Raw genomic sequence first — 7,279 nt, forward strand, 5'->3', positions numbered from 1 at the left:
AATTCCCACTCACATTTTCTTCAAAATTGGTATAATTATTCTAGAGAACTATTATTTAAAAAAATTCAGAGTTTTCAATTTAGCTGAAGACAATATTTACACTGGGGTAAGGAGCTCTAGGGGAATCCAAGCATCCATTTCTCTTTGGAAAATGTAACACATTGGATTTTCTGGATAGGAGGACGGACAGGCTGGCAAATTTCTTCACATATATGTTTTCAAAGGACAAGACCATTTCTATAGCTATGGCATAATATAAGTAATTGATCACACACACAACAACAACAACAACAACAAAGAAAAGTATAGAGCATTTTGATCAATGTCAAAGGTTGGAGAATAGTTTTTCTAAAAGGGCAGATAATACATCTTTCAGGGTTTGTAAGCCATATGTATTTCCATGGGTATTCACTCTGTTTTTCTAACCTCTGTAAGAATGTAACAACTATTAGTCCATGGCTACACAAAAGCACTTTGTAGGCATGTTTGGCCCATTGCTTATCTTTGATCAATTAAATTATGCTTTCATTGCCATTAAACAATCTTGCCCAAGTAGAGGAAATAACTCTCTTTTCTTTCCTTATAAAGCAAATCAAATTTACAATCCAGGTATGCATCAAATATCTTCTTTGTACCATTGGTACTAGAGAGCACACAAATGACCATTAAGTTCCAGACCATAAGGAAAAATAAAATTGTTATGAAAGTAAACAAAGGACGGCTGAACACAAGTAGCATGTGTAGTTGTCTGACAGGCTCAGCATGCTTATTTATGAATTGTATAAGACATTAATGAAAGAAATTAAAGAAGGCACAACCAAATGGAATGTCACCATACACTTAGAGATTGGAAGAATTAGTAGTATTAAAATAGCCATACTTCCTAAAATGGCCTACAGATTCAGTATAATCCCCATCAATATTTCAGTAAGTTTTTTTTCTGAAAAATAGGAACATACCTCTGTAAAATTCATATAGCACCAACAAATCATCAAATAACTAAAGTGATCTTGATAAATGTATGAGAACCCACTCTCCTTGTCTCTCATTTTCTCTGTCTCTGTATGCATATGTGTGCATCTCTCTGCTACGCATTCTCTCTCTCTCTCTCTCTCTCTCTCTCTCTCTCTCTCTCTCTCTCTCTCTGTCTAACACATGCACACACACTAGGAGCTATAGTATTTAAAACAGCTACTACTGGCTGAAAAACTGACATATAAGCCAATGCAACAGAATAGTGGACTCCAAAATAAACCAACATATTTTAGGTTATTTTTTTGACAAAGATTTTAAGGAGATTTAATGTGGAAAGAATGGTTTCTTCAACAAATGGTGTTTGGTAAACTGGGACTCGCATGTAGGAGAGTAAAACTGGATTCTTAACTTATACCATATATATGTAAAGATCCACTAAGATTGGATTGAAGACTTAACGATAAGACCCAAGACTATAAAATTACAAGACAAAAAAAAAAAAAAATAGAGGAAAAGCTCTGTGACATTGTCTTGGGCAATGGTGCTTGAATCAAAAGGAAAGCCATAAAAGCACAAATAGAGAGGTGGGATGACATCCAATTAAAAAACTTCTGAAAAACAAAGAAAATAATAGTAATAATATGGGAAAAATCAGTTGGGGAGAGGGAAGTTGGGAGGGTGTAAAGGAAATCCCAGAGCCTATGGAATTGCATCATAAAATTTAAAGTAAAATAGAAGGCAAATATTTATTTAAAAATAATAAATAATGAGCAGAGAGTCTATGGAATGAGAGAAAACACTTCCAAATTATACATGTGACAAAGAGTTAATATTACTAATATATCACTCATTCAAACAGTTCAACAACAAGGAGAACAATAACCCAATAAATAAATGAGCACAGGGCCTATAAAGACATTAAGATATACAATCAGCGAATGAATAGATTCGAAAAATTCTCAATAAATTTTCAACAGGGGAATGTAAATCAAATCTTCCATGAAGTATCACCTCAAACCTGTTAGAATATTTATTATCACACAGAAAAAGTGTAAGTTTTGTTAATGATGTGAAAGAAAGGGGACACTTGAACCTTGTAAATGCAAATGTCTTTATGTCACTCACTGTTTAAAGCACCACCTACACAAGAACTCATTGAATCTTCATTTCAACCCAAGGAAAACACGCTGTTATTGCCCAAATCAGCAGTAGAGGACATGAGAAAATATCAGAGTACAGAAGATAGTGGAACTCACATTAAATTCTCTCAGGAATCTAACAAGAAAAACAATCCTTGCTTATTTTTATTATTAAAATTGTGTGGTTGTGTATTCTAAAACCAATTCAAAGTGTGTTCATTAATGTGTTTGAAATTTGTGCCGGTTGAAGAAATTCTTTTATAATTTGAAATTCAAAACATTGGTAATTTGTAGTTGTATTGCTTCAGGGGTGCTTGTCTCATCAGAATGAGCATGGATCCTGTACTTAAAGACAGACGGCACTGTGTTCGTGTCACATCTACTCTTGGAAGGGTCACATCTGTAGGTATCCACTTCAGCAAATGCTAATTACATTCCAGATAGCTATACTAAGTTTTCCACAGAATTGTCTTTTCTCTCTTTCTCTCTCTCTCTTTCTTTCTTTCTCTTTCTCTCTTTCTTTCTTTCTTTCTTTCTTTCTTTCTTTCTTTCTTTCTTTCTTTCTTTCTTTCTTTCTTTCTTTCTTTCTTTCCTCTCTCTCTCTCTTTCCTTCCTTCCTTCCTTCCTTCCTTCCTTCCTTCCTTCCTTCCTTCCTTCCTTCCTTCCTTCCTTCCTTCCTTCCTTCCTTCTCTCGCTCTCTCTTTCTCTCCCTTGTTTATTTTGGAGGTTTGACATGAAAAGGCAAAAATACATCCCTGGGCTTTAGGGAACCTTACGTTTCTTCTCCTAACTTGGATACACCTAAGAAGTTATTTACTTCAAGATGTGGAGATGTCAGGGCCATGGCTGATGGGAGGCTGCCTAAGGCCATAGGAGCATGGAGAAGAACTAGAAAGACCTGTTTACTGAAACGAAGTGATTAGATTATCTATGCAGGGACCTGGCAGATCATATCTGCTTTTCATAGTACATGCCGTAACTTTATGACAAATGTGGATGGTGATCCTAACAAATGCATACTGAAATGGAAAAATATTTTCCCACTTGAACTTTTTTTGGCTGGTTTAATGCTCTACTGATGCAAGTACAATGCAAATTAAGAAGGACAAATGTTAAGTATCATCACTAGTTAAAATTAATTTCTCATTTAGAACTTATAAGCCTGTCCATGACACTGATTTGTTGGAATGTGTTTAATTCATCCCACTTGTTAGAATTGGGTCCAGTTGGAGTACAAAGACAATAAGGTTATTGGATAAGTTTTCGAAGTTCTCTGAGGAAAAAGGTAGACAAATGAGTTCCATTTTTATCAGTAACATTTATTTGCCAAGTTAAAGAGCACATATAAAAAAATGAGGTTGTTATATACTTTATTATGTTATCTTTTATTTCGTTGCAATTGCAATTTAGTTTATGACATGTCAGATTGATTTTGGTGGAAAGGAGGAGTTTTTCCTGTACTGAAAAGTAGCCCTATTCCTATTTCATTCTCTTCCCTACTACCGTGTGTGTGTGTGTGTGTGTGTGTGTGTGTGTGCTTGTGTGTTATTCTTCGTATTCACCAACCAGATTTTTCAAATTTAAGGCTTCTGTCAGACTCATCCATCATGATGGTTGTTTTTTTGTTCTTAATTAATTTCATAAACTCAAATTTCTGCCCAGTTTTTTCTAGCACTTTTGGGAAAAAGCAAGAGGCATTTTGGGGTTGGCACTGTGGCACAATACGTTAAGCCCCTGCTTGTGGTGCTGGCATTCCATAAGGGACCAGTGTGGGTCCTGGCTCTCCACTTCCAATTCAGCTCCTTGATGATGGCCTGAGAAGGCAGAAGAGAATAGATCAAGACGTTTGGACCCTTTACCCACATGGGAAACCTGGGAAAAGTTCCTGGTTCCCAGCTTTGGGTTACACTAGATCTGGCCATAGCAGCTATTAGCTTTCTCCCTAAATCAGCACAATAAACAGAGCTGAGCCACACTGAAGCCAGGAGCCAGAATTCTTACTCCAGTTTTCACACATGGGTGCAAGGACGCAAGGACTTGAACCATCTTCTGCTTCCATCTCTGTATGTAGCGAGCTGGATCAGAGGTAGAGCAGTTGGGACTGAAACCTGTGCCCACGTGAGATGCAGCTATTTGCAGGTAGAGGATTAGACTATGAAATCACCATGCCTGCTGTGGTATAAATAAACTTCTAATTTTTAAAATTAAAAAGTAGAGTTATTTATTTTATTTTTTAAAAGACTTACTTATTATTATTGGAAAAAATAGATTTATAGAAGAAAAGGAGATAAAGAGAGAAAAATCTTCCATCCATTAGTTTACTCCCCACTGCTGGGGCAGAGGTAGTTTAAAGCCAGGAGCCAGGAGCTTTTTCTGGGTCTCCCGTGTGGGTGCAGGGTCCCAAGGCTTTGGGCCATCTTCTACTGCTTTTCCAGGCCACAAACAGGGAGCTGGATGGAAAGTGGGGCTACCGGACACAAATCAGCACCCAACACGTGCAGGGTGAGTATTCAGCACTGAACAGTTGCATAGAGCCCATAAATAGAATTACTTTAGGCATTGGCCTTGGAAATCAAAATAACATAAAACTAGAGGTGTTAGAATCAGAGATAAACAAGGTGCAATGTTATGGGGTTTAGCACAAACTTCGGACATGAATGAAAATGGAAGCACTAAGCTGTTGGGAGTGATATGTCTAAGTTGAAACAGTTGGTTAGTGGAGAAGGTTGCTGCCGGTCTAGGGTGGCCTGCCCAGTGTACAGATACAAAACAGAATATTTATAATTCCAATAAAGGCATCCTAATAATACAACATGACATTTCCTCAGATGCTTATACAATAGGTTGAGATCATTGGCTTTGGAGGGGATTCAAAGAAAGTACAGAAAATTCAGTTTCTACAGATTTTCAGACTAAGTGTAAGAAGTCAATAGTATGTGTTTAAGATAGTCAGTCAATTCATCTACTATGTTGCTAACTCTCAGGATGAGAGTCATTTCATGAGTGTTTTTTTTTTTTTTTAAAGACTGGAAGACAGCAACAGCGCAGACACCTGTTATCAAATGCCAATTTCTGTAAATTTTCATCTATTTTTCTTAGGGCCAGTTTTAGACTTATGATTATACTTCAGGGTCCACCCCTGTGTGAGAAGATTAGGAAAACATACAAATGAATGAGCAAATTATATGGGAGTATGTGTGTAAAATATGCATCTAACATTGTTTATTTTGTTCCAGCCACTCAGGTGCTTCCTTTAATGTGTTGCCCTATTTAATTCTCCACAAAATCCTATGAGATGATTGTTATCACCTTTATTTCATGGATAATCATGAGTTTGGAGAGGGGAAGGAACTAACTCATTGGAAATGAAATAGGGATTTTAATATGTGGCGACATCATGGAAAATTTATGGCAGAATAATTTTCCAGGAAACAACTTCAATTTACCAAAACTACTTTGTTAGAGTAGTGGTGAATGTCAACATTGTTGGTTATTATTTAACCTCACCATTTGACATTCTTGGTTATTAGTTAACCTCATCATTTGGAGGGAGAAGGCAGGAAAAAAGTTCTCGAGTTTTTCAGATGTTACACCACAGAGGCTTAAAAATACTGCTATTCACTTGTATTTCAAACTTTAAATTGTAAAATTCAATTAATTCACACTTGATATGGTAGAAATTATCCATGTCATACTTGTGGAACTTGAATTTTAATATCTTCTAAAATATATAATAGACTAGTCATGACTGCTGATAGTAAGGCCATTCAGCTTGAAGTTTTTCTTTTTTTTTTAGATTTAAGTTGTATTTTTAAGTTGACTTATAAGTGGCTAATACATCTAATAGTTTGCAAATGTGTTTTCATGTGAATGATGAATTATATAAATTCATGAGGAAAATCAGCACATTCTTTTAAATGCATTCACCACTCTATCTTACTTGAAGTATCAAATTTCATATATTTACCCACTTTGGAAATTACATAAAGCAAAATATTAGTTTTACTCCAATGCAATCATAACATTTAGATTAGAACTCTGATGTCCAATGTATTTGTTTACAGAGAACAGGATCTGGAATGTATCAAGATTTCTTCATTCTTTGAATCAGAAAGAAAATTCACAATGAGAAATTTTATCTTTTTAATCAAATCGGTTAAAAATATTTGTAATAGCTCTTCCTGAGCTTCATTAAGAGTACAAAATAACAGTGCACACAACGAACTACACTGACTAACATTTCACAGAATCCCATTGCACTTAGTTCTTGGGGTTTAGCAAAGGGCCGAGGTACAAAAGGAAATCAGTTTTCCCTGGTTCGGGTTGAGGATTAATCAGGGAACATTTTAAAAATCCAGTCAGAACAGTCCTGCTCCTCCATTTCCCAGTCTGCTTCTCAGACAGTATCCTCTCTGTCTTCCTCTATATGTTCTGCATCAGCTCAGAGACTGCAAAATAACTTGACTACCAGACTAAGCCAAATGTAATTGGGAAAGGGAAGCTGCCAAGAAGCAATCAGATCCACTGCATTCCAAAATCAAGCCTATTCCAAATGCCTGATGCACCATCCCCAGAGCAACCCACAGGTCTGCAAGCTATGTGTGACTGCAGTTCCAGTTGGACGCTAACCCAGTCCCCAATCCAGTCTTGACTTCACAAGCTTTTCAAATAAAGGCAAGCCAGGAAGGATCATACCTGTTCTCAGATATGCTTTGCACACGAAGCACACAAAACTTACCAGGTAAAGAAAAGGTCAGTGTGAATCCCAGACGTCCTTTTGGGAGGGAGCTCTCAGTGCCTGTCATATAGCAGGAGTGATCTGCTCCCACCTTCCAATGTGGTGATGCTTTTCCTTGGAAGCCTGTATGCTCTGGCAACTCTCCTGTGGCCCTGCCCCCACAGCTGAGGTTTGCAAATGAGGAAGGATGTCTCAATCTGAAGGTGTAGCAGCTACTGAAGGAAGCTTGGAGGTTTAAACAAAATGAAAAGTGAAGATCTATTCTGACCCGAAAGAGAAGCAGTTATAAAGAGAAAATATTTTCAATACCATCAGTTCCTAAACCATAACCACCGGGACTCAATGCAAAAAACATTATCTTAGTTTAGAATCTTTCCTTACAGATCTCACCTGTTTTGCATCCTGCCTTTGGCCCAATAGCAGGAAG

General features: G+C 36.9%; 1 protein-coding gene across 1 annotated transcript in view; it reads right to left on the bottom strand.

The window, feature by feature from the left end:
* BBOX1 (gamma-butyrobetaine hydroxylase 1) overlaps positions 1-7,041 on the bottom strand; it is a 51,003-nt gene extending 43,962 nt beyond the window's left edge. Inside the window, exon 1 of the mRNA XM_058662470.1 lies at positions 6,853-7,041. The gene's annotated coding sequence lies outside the window, so the exon portion shown is untranslated. The remainder of the gene's footprint in view (positions 1-6,852) is intronic.
* Positions 7,042-7,279: the final 238 nt, after the last annotated feature.

Source organism: Ochotona princeps, chromosome 4 (genome assembly GCF_030435755.1).
Source record: "Ochotona princeps isolate mOchPri1 chromosome 4, mOchPri1.hap1, whole genome shotgun sequence".
Classification (NCBI taxonomy): Eukaryota; Metazoa; Chordata; class Mammalia; order Lagomorpha; family Ochotonidae; genus Ochotona; species Ochotona princeps.